Source organism: Tasmannia lanceolata, unplaced genomic scaffold, assembly GCF_043159265.1.
Source record: "Tasmannia lanceolata isolate RefF3 unplaced genomic scaffold, GAP_Taslan_0.1 ptg000012l, whole genome shotgun sequence".
NCBI lineage: Eukaryota > Viridiplantae > Streptophyta > Magnoliopsida > Canellales > Winteraceae > Tasmannia > Tasmannia lanceolata.
Genome location: NW_027518689.1, coordinates 43,656,526 through 43,670,765, shown reverse-complemented (window position 1 = coordinate 43,670,765; position 14,240 = coordinate 43,656,526). Strand labels below are relative to the sequence as shown.

Sequence of the window (14,240 nt, the reverse complement as noted above, 5' to 3'; positions counted from 1 at the left end):
CCACATTTCACATGTAATTCATATTAATATAATTATATAACATAATAATATAGTATACCCCTAATACACGTACAATTTTGGTTTCAGTATGCGTTTCGGTTTCAGTATTGTTTCAGTGGGGATAGAAACGGAAACATTTCGGTCATTTCGTATTGTTTTTAGTGGAAACTTAATATCATGGTATTAAGGCCAAGATGTTTGTTAATGCGGTTCAAGATAACTTTAATCTAAGCTAGCATGTCTAAGTGTCGTTGCCATACCCCTCGGGGTCGGACTCGACCTATGCTTCAATTGTGGAGTATTGACTCTGTTAGCCATGATTGAAACTAGATAATTGGATATGCAGGAGAATCCTACAGACACTATGACACCTAGAATGAGACAACAGAAAGTAACTAACATGTAACACCTAACAAACCTATAGCCACTATGACACCTAAACAAAAATGGAATGACACTACACAGGAACTGCCACCTAACTGGCCAGCAATAGGCCCCACGACCTATGACAACACTAGAGACATAATTCCTACCTAAGAAGGCCCTAATAGATAAGAACGAATAATCTATACCCTAAATGGAATTTAATCAAACAATTGCTATGCGACGCCTAACAACCAAAGGCCTACAAATAAAGGGAACTCTACCGAAACTTTTACTGCGCACTTAGAGAGCTAAAAGTGATGAAACTCTACAAGGGATCTGAACTCTGGTACCAATTTGATACAAATCCAGCTCTGTTGCCAATTTGATGTGAATCCAACTCCAAAACCAAATTGGTGAATTTTGCAGATGACCTTTAGATAAATTAAGAGCAATATATGGCCTTTAACTCAACAAGATACTAAAATGATTTCAAATTTAGTATTAACATATCATTAAGCATTGTTAGATCTACATGATGGTTACTAGAAGGAAGACGAAGTATGAGAGAGAGACAGAGAGAGAGAGAAACGATGGAGGAAGAGAGTTACGTCTGTTGGGAGAGAGAATACGTTAAGCAATCTCTCCCCAACACGCATAATATGTATATATATGTGGAAATGTCACAAATGCCCTTACTAGGGCGACAGTACATTTAACACTCCCCCTCAAGCTGGAATGTATATATCATACATTCCAAGCTTGTTACACAAGTCTTTCAATTTGGCACATCCCAATGGTTTGGTAAGCATATCTGCAAGTTGATCTGCAGATCGAGTAAACACCGTGCAGATTTCACCACTCTGAATTCGATGACGAACGAAATGACAATCAACTTCAATATGCTTGGTTCGTTCATGAAACACTGGATTCGTTCCAATATGAATTGCCCCTCTATTGTCACAAGACAATTGCCCTGGAGATGTCGATGCGAACCCAATCTCTGATAAGAATGAGCGAAGCCATATTAGCTCCCCACTCGTATATGACATAGTTCTATACTCGGCTTCTGCACTTGACTTGGACACAACATCTTGCTTTTTACTTCTTGACACCAGATTACCTCCGACAAATGTACAATATCCTGTCGTTGATCTCCTGTCAGTAGGAGATCCTGCCCAATCTGAATCACTGAATCGTTCTACCTTTTCATGTCCATATTTTCTGAAGCATAAACCTTTGCCTGGTGTACCCTTTAAATATTTGATGATCCGGATGACAGCGGCCCAGTGGGAGGTACGTGGAGCACTCATAAAGTGACTAACCATACCAACTGCAAATGATATGTCTGGACGGGTCACAGTCAAATAGATTAGTGTTCCAACCAATCTTCTATATCGACAAGGATCATTCAGCAACTCTCCTTGATCAGGAAGAAGTTTAACATTTAGATCCATAGGGATAGCTGCAGGTTTCACCCCCATTGAGCCTGTCTCTTCTAAAATGTCCAACACATATTTCCTTTGTGACAATGAGAGACCATGACGAGAGCGAGCAACCTCAATACCAAGAAAGTACCGGAGCTGACCCAGATCTTTAGTAGAAAATTCACCGTGGAGAAAGGGCTTCAGATTGTGTATGCCAGACTTGTCATCTCCTGTAATTACAATGTCATCAACATACACTATTAGGAGAATATATGCAGAACTAGATTTGTGGCTGAACACAGAATGATCAACAGCACACTGCTTCAACTCAAAATGCAAAACCGCAGCACTAAATCGTCCAAACCACGCCCTGGGCGATTGCTTGAGTCCATAAATCGCCTTCTGAAGACGGCATACTGATGAGAACATCTCCCCCTGAGCAACATACCCAGGAGGTTGCTCCAAATAAACTTCTTCAGATAGATTGCCGTGAAGAAAGGCATTTTTAACATCAAGCTGATACAAAGGCCAACCACGATTTACTGCCAGAGAGATCAATACACGAACCGATGGAATCTTAGCAACTGATGAAAACATCTCATGATAATCGACAGCGAACGTTTGAGTGTACCCTTTAGCGACAAGGCGGGCTTTGAGACGCTCAATAGACCCATCTGGAAGGTACTTAATGGCAAATACCCAACAACATCCAACAGTCTGTGCACCAAAAGGAAGGGGAACCATCCGCCACGTTTTATTTAAGTGAAGGGCAACCATCTCAGCATCCATAGCAGCCCTCCAACCCGGATGATTCAAGGCATCTACAACAGACTTAGGCAAACTAATCGAAGACATGTTAAAAACAAATGACTGAAAGGAATGTGAGAGATGGGCATAAAAAACAAAATTAGATATAGGATGTGCAACAGTATGAGATCGAGTACGAGATGCAATTGGTGAATCATGAATAGGAGAACAAGTACCTGAAAGCTGACAATCCGACTACGGAGAAGGATCAGTGGGCGGAGATGGCGCTTCTTCAATCGTAGAATGAACGACCTGGCGAGGCCCCCGAGTATAAGTTTGAAGGTCAGAACCCTTAGTAGCCACGGGAAGACCCGTTGGAAGATCAGGAACGGCCACAGGGATTGGCAGAGGAGGATCCATCAGAATAGGAACAGACAGGCTAGAGATGTCAGTAGGTAATGGAGAGCCTGTGGAAGGCAAATAAGGCTGGTCCTCAAAGAACGTGACATCCGCGGATACATAAGTCTTTCTAAGACGAGGACTATAACATTTATAGCCTTTTTGGGTACGAGAGTAACCTAAGAAGAGACACTTTTTTGCCCTTGGTTCCAACTTGTCAAGTCCCGGAGATAGGTTATGAACAAAGCATGCACATCCAAAGACACGTGGTACTAAGAGAAATGGATCATCGAGAGGGTACAAGACCGAAAAAGGCATTTTGCCAGATAAAGTTGACGAAGGGAGACGGTTACCTAGGAAGCATGTCGTGAGGACTGCATCACCCCAATGAATTTTAGGTACCTTCATCTGAAACATAAGTGTACGAGTCATATCCAGTAAATAACGAAGTTTTCTTTCAGCCACACCATTTTGTTGTGATGTGTGAGTACAAGATGACTGATGAATAATACCACGGGAGGAAAGAAAATCATGAAAGCCATTAGATATAGAGAAATATTCCTTAGCATTATCAGTACGTAAACAGTTAATGGAACATTTAAATTGTAACTACTTCAAAATAAAAGTGACGAAATGCATTAAATACTTGAGATCTATTTTTAAGTAAAAATAACCACGTGGCTCTCGAATGATCATCAACAAAGATAATGAAATATTTATGTCCATTTAATGACGTAGTTCTAGCTGGGCCGAAAACATCAGAATGAATAAGTTCAAATGGACAAGACACTCTACTACTAAGACGAGAAGGGAATGACCCACGATGGTGTTTCCCTAACTCACACGACTCGCAATGAAAGGATGGAACAGGTTCTGAAACAAAAGAAGACTTTCGAAGCGTATCTGCAGGTGGATGTCCCAAACGACAATGCCATTGATAAGCATCCACAGAGGAACGAAGAGCTACACCAGCACCGGCCTGGTCAAGGTAGTAAAGACCATCAATCTCACAACCCTCCCCAATCCTCGTCTCAGTCTTCATGTCCAGAAAAACACAATCAGAAGAAAAAAAGGAAACAGTACAATTCAGTGATTTCATTAACTGGCGAACAAATAACAAGTTAACAGGAAAGGACAGAACATAAAGAACGGAAGACAATTGAAGTCCTGTCGAGATGGAGACAACACCCATCCCAGAAACAGGGGATGTAGTCCCATCTGCCAATGTAACAGTACGAGTGGGTTAGGAATAGGTTTTAGGGTTGTGTTTACGGTTAGAGTTGAAAGAGAAGGGATTGTGTTCGTTTCATCTCGTCGCGTCTTCAGGGTTAGAGATTTGGGATTGTGTTCGTCTCGCCTCGTCGCGTCTTCAGCGTTAGGGTTTAGAAGTTCTAGGTTTTGGATTTCTTCAAGGATGGGTGGTCCGATCTTCAACCTTGAAGCTTTGATACCATGTTAGATCTACATGATTGTTAATAGAAGGAAGAAGTATGAGAGATTAAGAGAGAGAGAGAGAGAGAGAGAGAGAGAGAGAGAGAGAAACGATGGAGGAAGAGAGTTACGTCTGTTGGGAGAGAGAATACGTTAAGCATTCTCTCCCCAACACGCATAATATGTATATATGTGGAAATGTCACAAATGCCCTTACTAGGGAGACAATACATTTAACAAGCATCAAATACACATCAAGGATTTTCAAATAAATGCTAAGATTAAGAGTTCAACCATAAAAGAAACTAACTTTATCCAAATCATGTTCCACACAATAATTCTTAAAAGAACAGCTACTTAATGAATAAAAATCATATCTCAGTCAAATCTATCCTAGAAAACCAGATCTGCAAAAACATACCTAAGGTGCAAACAATGCTAAGGAGGTTAAGGAATAAGGGTGTGATGAAAGGATCAGAGTAGGGTGCACGTGACAAGGTTAGGGCTGATTAGGTTAAATCAGGGTGTAAAAACTAATCGAAAAGGGGTAGCTGTGTAGAAAAGAAGAAGAAGGTTCAAAGGGTGAGATTGTGGGGGATATAGGTTATAGAAAGTAAAGAAAAATGGAATCAATACCTAGGAGGGCATGACAGGCTTTGTATCTTGATCATAGGCTGCAAGTAATGTCGAGAGGAGGAAGAGAGCAACCCGGTGAGAGGAAATCAAGAAAGGAATCAAGATCAAGAAGGGAGAAAGATAGAGATAGAAGAGGTGGGCTAATGGGGGTGAAAGAGGAGAGGCAAAGGAGAAATGAGGAAGGGAAAGAGAAGAAATTGTGAGGGGGTAGAGAGGAGATTTGAGAAGGAGAAAAGAGAAGAAATGAGAGAGAGAGAGAGAGAGGGGGGGGGGGGGGGGGGTCTTTTTCTATTTAACCAAAACACTCCTCTTTTGGGAGGAGTGTTTAGGTTAAGTGGGATCAAATGGTAGGCCCTAAGAGGCTGGTCAATACGATGGTCCACAACCAAAATCGTGGGTTTGCACTAGCGGAGAAAGCCCCAAACCCCTAGGTTTGCACAAGTGAAGAAACCCCAGAGTACCTCATAATTGGACATTAGATCAACAGGTGGTCAACTAACTCTAATTTGGCATCAATACATCACATGGAAAAATAGTTAACTATAATTCTCCTAGGGGCAATAAGATGGTCCACAGCCAAAATCGTGTCTAGGCAAGCAGTCCAATAGAACGTCATGATCTGAGGAGGGCAAAGATAGTCATGGCGTAATTCCTAGCAATCAGAAGACCCTCTCTATTTGATACTCTAAGCCAGAGAAATTTGTGGCCGAGTGGGTCCCTCCGCTCAGGTGTACCCAGAAGCAGCAGAAACCATGTCAATAAGGTGACCATGTGTGCCTCGATTCCATTAAAAGACTATATGCAAAAAATGCTTTCTAGCCTAGCTTAAGAAAGTGATGATGAATAGTGCTTACTGATGAAGTAGTATGCTGGAAATTCTGCAAATAAGTCCCATAAGAAGCTGGATTCTACCATGAGTCGCCTAGAAAGAGGTAGGTTGCTTAAAAGTTAGACCCCACATCAATACACATGTTGATTTGGCTGCAAATGCTAAATGCAAGTTAACTCTTTTTTAATGGTTCGCTAGGATTGAATCTCCGACCTCAAGGTTGAAGAGCATAGCCTTAACCAATTGAGCTAGAGGCTCAACCCCACATGAAAACCAACTCCTGAATCTTAAACTAGACATAAGATGGTGCACACTGATGTATGACACATTTAACTTGCCTAATTATGTACTAAACCACTTGCAGAAGTACATGAATTTGCTGAAGTTTAACCATAGTTTCAAAACTGCCCCGCGTGGACTCCCCCGAGTCGGCTCCCATTTGCCTTGGCCGCGTTCTGCTTTTGCCTTGGCCATGTTCCGCATTTTGCCTTACAAAGTCAATAAAAACTCATTTGACTCTTCCGAGTTATGACCGCATCAACCGAGTACTCAGCCGTGTCAACCGAGTACTCGACCAAGTCGTGCCGAGTTGACTACGATTTTCTTCGACGGCATTTTGATCTGCATCTGCGTTTTGAAACAATGAGTTTAACATAATGGGAAACTATGACCGAATTTGACCTAGTTCCAAAATCTTTATTATTCATCGGATCAACTTGAAATTGTTTTCACATGGTGCACATCTTTTTAACTTCAAAGTTAAAACGTAAAGCAATCAATAACTTAAATATAGATTTCAAAAGAAACTCACATGCGTAGATGCGAAAAACACCAAAATGTTTATTATTTATCAGATCAACTTGAAATTAATTTCAAATGATTCATGTGATAGTCTTTTTTTTTAAAATAGCAACACGATAGTCTTCTTAACTTCAATGCTAAAAATGTAAAGTCATTGTTGCGGTTTCATGCAAAAGCAAATTATCCTGCATCGGTAAAAACGGGTGGATGTGGATGGGGTTAAAAGGGAATGGGCACCCTCCCTCTAACGGCTAGCTTTTAGGGGTGAGTTCTACCCGGTTAAATTCCTAACAAATGTATCAGAGCTCAGGGCGTGGTAACCCCGGCCTTTGAGGGCGGAAATGTCCCTCATTCTGGCATTATACAAGGCTTTTGTGTATCGATAGTATGGACACATGCATGAAATTAATATTTTAATGGTCCAAAAGTTACGGTCAGCCGTTATACACAAGGTTTTTGACCCTGTATGCAGTATTGGATTTAAGATCTGTGGTGTGGAGCATCTTTGTGCCCCTATGGATCTCTGTCATTTGCCATCTTGAGAGTGTTTGACCTTTAACCTATAAGGAAATTCTACCATTAAAAAAAAAAGGGAATTCTCTTTCATGCCTTTACAGTCTACACTGATGGATTTCAACCCCAAGATTTCCTTTACTTCAAAAGGCCTTTCCTTAGATTGCCTCCTCTCTTCTAGTATCAGTTACTCTTGACATCCACCAGGATTCTACCCATTTTCTACTAACAATCAAGAGCAAGAAGGATGTAATCCAAAATTTGTGTTCCAATCACAAACCTCCTAGAAGTTTTGAATATTGACATTTAAGGGGCTTGGATTCCTTTACCAAGAGCCTACACATTGAAGTTTGGAAGACTAACCTCAGAATAAAGGACTTCGACTATCGACATCAAAGAGGATCGTGTTCCTCCACCAAAACCCTCCCCATTAAAGTTTGCTAGACTTACATAAAGAAATATAAATTTTCAAAAGTAAATACGTGTTTTTTATCCAAAATGATAGATTCGACCCTTTTTTCTTACCTGGGTCACCTACTTGCAGTGTAAAAGAGTAATCATAAAAGCACTAGAGGGAGCTGGCCCGAGGAAGGAAAGGGGGCGGATATATCACTTCCCCACTGAAAATTGGTCAAATATAAATTGCCAAATGTAAAAAAAATGCAAATTTTCCATCAATAGTCAATACTAAAATCATGTTATTACCTCTCAAAAAGTCCAAGTTTCAGAATCACGTCAGCTAGATTAGAATTTGCCTTTCCCACTAGCTGAAACAACTTTTTCCTCTCCATGGCAAAGGTACCAGTTTTCTCCATTTCACGGTTTATGTCCGTGAATTCTGCAACCAGTCCATCAACCTAAAAGAGAGAAAAAAAGTTTGGAAGTATGCTTCTAACATTCGAGAATAAAGGACATATTTCTCACTTTTAAAACCTACGAAAAAGAATCAAAACATACTTGAAAAATATAGTGATCAAGAGCAATGCTTTGACCGAGAACACTCCCGATGATACGGATCCCATCTGTGTTCAAATTCTGCAACATTATGTTGTCCAACCCTCCTTGCATCCATGTCTCTAGACTTGGCTTTTCTACTACGATATAATCTAGAATTTCAAAATTCAAACAATCAACTTCTGAAATGAAGACAACGTATAGTTGTGATCTTTAGAAATCAAAACCTCCCAGTGTTATCAAAGTAGAAATTTTATACAAAAGCATAAATACTAGCTATGTACAAAGCATAAGATACAAAACTACACAATATGTCTCCTCCCAAGACCACCCAAATGCTCAAGGAAAGTGGATCCATTTTCAATTTAATTTAATATTAAAAAATAGACATCCAATTGAGAATATATATAGCATATTAAAATTATATAATGGTGATATGAATGATAGCTGGGGCTTTAGATAAGTGATAATGGAACTCCTCACATTATTAAACACTGTAGGCTACTGTTGATAACTATTTGGCAATTGAAACAACCTTTAACAGCAAGCCAGAAAACTGTAAATAAAAGACAATTTTCACGATTAAAAGAAGTGATTTTGAATATATATATATATATATATATATATATATATATATATATATAGAGGAAAATGATTGTGAGCTTGAAGCTCATATAGCTTATATGAGCTTGAGGACCCAAACACATGGGTCCCACATTTTTTGTGGTGATCCAAACCATTCATTTGCAAGGCCCCATCATAGATAGGGTGTGTACCAAAAATCAGCTCCATTGGATCATCCTAACCCCTCCAAAAGCGGAGGGCAAAAATGGACAGATTTGTGGCAAACGGTGTCTGTCCATTTTGCCCTCCACTTTTGGATGGGTTAGGATGATTCTATGGAGCTGATTTTTTGTACACACCCTATCTATGTAAGGGCGTTGGCCCACATGTGTTTGGGCCCTCAAGCTCATATAAGCTATATGAGCTTCAAGCTCACAATCATTTTCCTCATATATATATATATATATATATATATATATATATATAGAGAGAGAGAGAGAGAGAGAGAGAGAGAGAGAGAGAGAGAAAAGGGTTGCTGGTAACGTTACCAGCTAATGTTAGCTGCGGTCGTCGCCTTATAATGCCTCCCATTGGCTCGTTAAAACTGGACCCACATATGATGGTGATAACATAATACGGGAATTTTGGAAAACGCCTAATTTTTCTCATATTCTCCTTTACGCCTAAAATTTCTCTCCCATTCTCTGAAAACCCTAAAACCACCAAACAACGGGCCTTCTCTCCCCCACTCGCTCAAATCTCCTTCTCTCTCGTTTAGGGTTTCACCTCGACGGCTTTCAACGCTCCTCTCCTTCCAGGAAGAGCTCGGAATCGTTTGTAAGATCTCTCTTCTTAGTTTTTTTTTTATTAATTTTGCCCCTCAGATTTTTTCCCCAAATCCAAACTTTGTAACTACGGCCTCAATTTCAGAGATTTTTCCAGAGAAATTTCATTGTTGATTGGTGAGTCTCTGCAAATGGCCTTCTAGGAGTGATTTTTTCATTAGTTTAGTTGTTGTCTTTGTGGGATTTTATCATGTTCTGTTGTAGTGTTATTTTAAGGTTTTTTTTCTATGTTGTTGTAAATGGTTCTCTTTTTAGTGTTTTAATGAAAGAAATGGGTTTGATTTGCTTCTTCTATCTTCGTTTGTGGACGTGTGAGGATTGAATTTTTTCTTTCAAGTTGTTTGTTGATACGTTTCCATGAAGGCATGGATTTGCGAGTGTGGAGATGTTTTGAAATTCTATTTGTGTGGGTTTATAATTTTAATTTCGAAGGGATGCTTCGTTGTATGATTTGGAATAATAATCTTAGAAGCAGGAATCTTCCCTCGAGGTGCCGCTCCCACCTCGGAACCTCGATTCAGCACTCCTTAGGAAGGAGCTTCCAGGGAGCGCGACCCCAAAGAAACAGAAACCGCTCTCATGACGCTCCCACCTGCTTCTATTACTCCATAAGTCCCACCACTAACTTCCATGCATCAAACTTCTCGAACTCCTCAAAATACTTCATTGGCGCAAGCACAAAGGCTTGTGAATTTTCAGAAGGCGCAAGGAACAAGTGCATGTAAATGAAGATGGTGAAGATCGTTAGAAATTACTGCTTTTTTATGTACTTAAATTTTGAAAGATACATAAGAAAATGGTTAGAAACTACTATTTTTTTATGTACTTGAATTTTGAAAGATATATAAATAAAATATTACATACACGCTCCCATGATGATCCCAAACTTAGACTCTTCTAGACCCCCCCGCTTCCCTGCCCACGCCCCTGCACCCGCTTCGTGCTTCTAAGATAATAATTGAGGATTTGTGGGGATGATGCTGTACTACTTGTTTCGTTAACCAGGATTTCAGCGACATTGAAATTGAATTTTTTATGTTTTTTCAAGCCACCATGCCCTATTGCACTGACCACAAAAAGGCCGAGAGAATCTGTAAAAATTTAAGGGTGTGAAAGATTGGAAGGACATTTAGTTCCAAACCCTTGAACCATTGAACCTAGGGTTCTATGATTGGGCTTGAGACAACTATCCCAACCAAGGTTCATCTCCTTTGCCTCATTGGTATGTAATTAGAGGTTCCCTTACAAGTAGAAGAACAAACCATTGACCATTCCCTCCTACCTGAAGGTATTATTTTATCTAAATATGATTGGATTACGGTTTCTAAGTCAACCTTTGTTTTGTCTCCTTTTTTTTTTTTGGTCTGTAGTTGCTAGTTCAAACCCTTTTTGAATTCATTTTTTCCTTGTGCTCCCCATCTATGCTCATATTTTGATGGATGTTTTTTTAAGGTACTTTAAATTGATGATTCTTTGTTTCAAGATTGTGGGTTTCATGTCGAAGAAGCTGTTGGACAGTCGTCAGGGTTTGTTGATGATGCTAGGTTGCAATATTTCGGCACGACAATCAATGATGTAGATGCATATGGGTTACGTATGGGTGACGAGGGGGAAGATCTAAATGAAGGTAATTTTGTAGAGGTTGGTGATGATGTGAATGGAGAGGAGAGTATAGAGAATAAGCCGTTTGTTGCCGAGGTGTTCGAAAGAAGTGAGGATGCGTACGACTTTTATAATACTTATGGGTTGGTTCAAGGTTTTGGAATACGAAAATCCACTACAGCCAAGTCATCGAAAACAGGAGATGTGATATTTAGGACGTTTGTATGCACTAAGGAAGGAAAGAAAGATCATAATGACAAGTGAAAGGCTGGTAGGGAAGTGAAGGAGCGTCGCATTGTGAGAGTGGGTTGTGAAGCAAAGATGTTGATAAAATTGAGAGATGGGAAGTGGAAAGTGACAGCCTTTCAAGACATACATTCGCATGAGCTTACCTCCCCACTTAGAAGACGCATGCATCATTCACACAATCAACTCCAAAAGACTGGAAGTTGTAGGAATTTGATAGATACTTTTCATACCATGGGGATGTGGCCTTCTGGTATTGTAAAGACTATTAATGTTCTATTTGATGGAGATCCGGCCTTTTGTCAGCGGACCAAGTGCAATCCCATTTGAAAGTGAAGAGGAAGAACAATATGGGCCAAGACGCTCTCATAGTGGCCAACAAAATCCAACAGAAACGAGCAGAAGACCCGGACTTCTTTTTTGCTCTGGAGTTAGATACGAGTGGTTCTTTGAGATCGATGTTTTTGGCTGATTCGAGAGCTAGAGATGCTTACGCTCTTTTCAGTGATGTTATTGTATTTGATGTGACGTATAGGACCAATAGGTATTCGATGCCCTTCACACCATTTATAAGAGTCAATCATCATAAGTAGTCTACCCGGCTCGATTGTGCACTCTTAGCCGATGAGAAGGAAGATATCTTCACCTGGTTATTTGAGCAGTGGTTGATATGTATGCATGGGAGAGCTCCAGGGGCTATCATTACCAATATGGACCTTGCCATGGAAAATGCTATTAGGACTGTCTTCCCAAGTACCCATCGTCGATTTTGTTCATGGAACATCGGTAAGCATTTGGTTGAGAATGTTGTGGGCATGCGAATTCCAGGCAGTAACTTTCCGAAGGATTACGATCATTGGTATAAAACGACTGAAATAGATGAATACGAGAAGGAATGGATGAAATTAGTGGAGAAGTATAATATCAAAGAAGATCATTGGCTAGGGAAAATGTGGGAGGTAAGGAGACATTGTGTGACAGTGTACTGGAGACATACTTTCACTGCAGGCATAACTACTAGTCAGTGTAGTGAAAGTATGAATGCTTTCTTTGATAGTTTTGTTAACCAGAAGACTTCTCTGCAAGATTTCTTCCCTCAAAATGAGAAAGCACTTGCTGAGCGTCGAAAAAAAGGAGACCAAAGAAGATTTTAAGTCGAAAAACTCGAAGTGGACAATGAGGACAAGTAGCCAATTGGAAAAATAAGCCTGCAAAAGTCTACACAAGCACAATATTTGCCCTATTTTTTGCTGAGCTTCAAGCTAATACTCAGTATTGGAATAAGTGTAGTAAAAATGGCAACGTGACAAGCTACAATGTAGTATGCAAGGGTCTTAATGTAAATACAGTAAAAAGACGTACGGTTGATTGTGACGATGCCGATGATGTATGTGCCACCTGTGATTGTGTGATGTTCGAGACAAAATGAGTATTATGCAAACATATACTCAACATATTTGATAAGAAACGTTTAGGTGAGATTCCTAAGCATTACATCCTACGGAGATGGATAGTTGAAGTACGATATCAAGGGTTGGGTAAGTTCTTACAAGCAAAGACGTCAAGATTGTGTAACTCCGTTTAGGAGGTGGTGCCACAAGGCAAAACTACGAAGACTGGAAGATGAATCTATTAATGATGAGGATCTTTTCAACAAGATGGATGAAATTTGCAACAACTTGTTGGTTTAAGTCGAGCAAAAGAAGAAAGATAAGCAAAGTCAAATGCCAAGCATTGGCAGCTAAGTGCAGTCAAACGTTGTGTGAGGTCAAATACCTGAGATAACTCTTCGAAACCCACAAGTTGTGAAGACCAAGGGCCGCCCAAGGGTTGCTTCACAGATCAAATCTTTGATAGAGATCTCCCAAAACCAACCAAAGAAACGGACGTGCTCGTATTGCAGGAAATTGGGACATTATATGACAACTTGTCCGAAGAATGAAAACAAAAGAAAGAAACAAAAGGTTTAGAATATCTAATTTTTCTTTAATTTAAAGCATCCATAGATTTTTTTACCAACGCAATTAATATTTATTGGTACCAATAGGGGAAAGAGGTGGTGATGGAGGTGCAAGACGTAAGGGAAGAGGAAGTGGAAGATGAAGATATTGCTTCGTGAGGCGCTTTCTCGTGAGGTAACTTCATAAGAATTTTAGAAGGTTATCAGCTAATGTTACTAGCTATCGTTACCTTATAACGCCTAATTTTGATACCTTATAACTTCATGAAGATGAAGATATTCCTCTTCGTCTTCCTCTTCCCTTACATCTTGCACCTCCTCCACCACCATCTCTTTCCCCTATTGACACCAATAAATATTAATTACATTGGTAACGTTAGCTGGTAAGGTAACGTTACCAGCTAACGTTAGCTGATAACGTTCAAAAATTCTCATGAAGTTACCTCACGAGAAAGCTCCACACGAAGCAATATCTTCCTCTTCCTCTTCCCCTTGCCTTTGCACTTGCACTTCCTCTTCCCTTACGTCTTGCACCTTCTCCATGACCACCTCTTACCCCTATTGACACCAATAAATATTAATTGCGTTGATAAAAAAATCTATGGATACTTTAAATTAAAGAAAAACTAGATATTCCAAACCTTTTGTTTCTTTCTTTTGTTTTCATTTTTTGGAGAAGTTGTGACATAATGTTTCAATTTCCCGCAATACGAGCACATTCGTTTCTTTGGTTGGTCTTGGGCGGTCTCTATCAAAGATTTGATCCGTGAAGCAACCCTTGGGCGGTCTCTATCAAAGATTTGATCCATGAAGCAACCCTTGGGCGGCCCTTGGTCTTCATAACTTGTGGGTTTCGAATAGTTATCTCGGGTATTTGACTGCACACAATGTTTGACTGCACTTGGCTGCCAATGTTTGGCATT

The 14,240-nt window shown here is 40.0% G+C and overlaps 1 pseudogene across 1 annotated transcript in view; it reads right to left on the bottom strand.

The window, feature by feature from the left end:
* LOC143888314 (protein RETARDED ROOT GROWTH, mitochondrial-like) overlaps window positions 1-14,240 on the bottom strand; it is a 32,450-nt pseudogene that overhangs the window by 5,850 nt on the left and 12,360 nt on the right. The window contains exons 4-5 of the transcript XR_013254531.1: window positions 8,104-8,252; window positions 7,852-8,003 (exon numbers count right to left, since the gene is read on the bottom strand). The product of XR_013254531.1 is annotated as a protein RETARDED ROOT GROWTH, mitochondrial-like (transcript). The remainder of the gene's footprint in view (window positions 1-7,851; window positions 8,004-8,103; window positions 8,253-14,240) is intronic.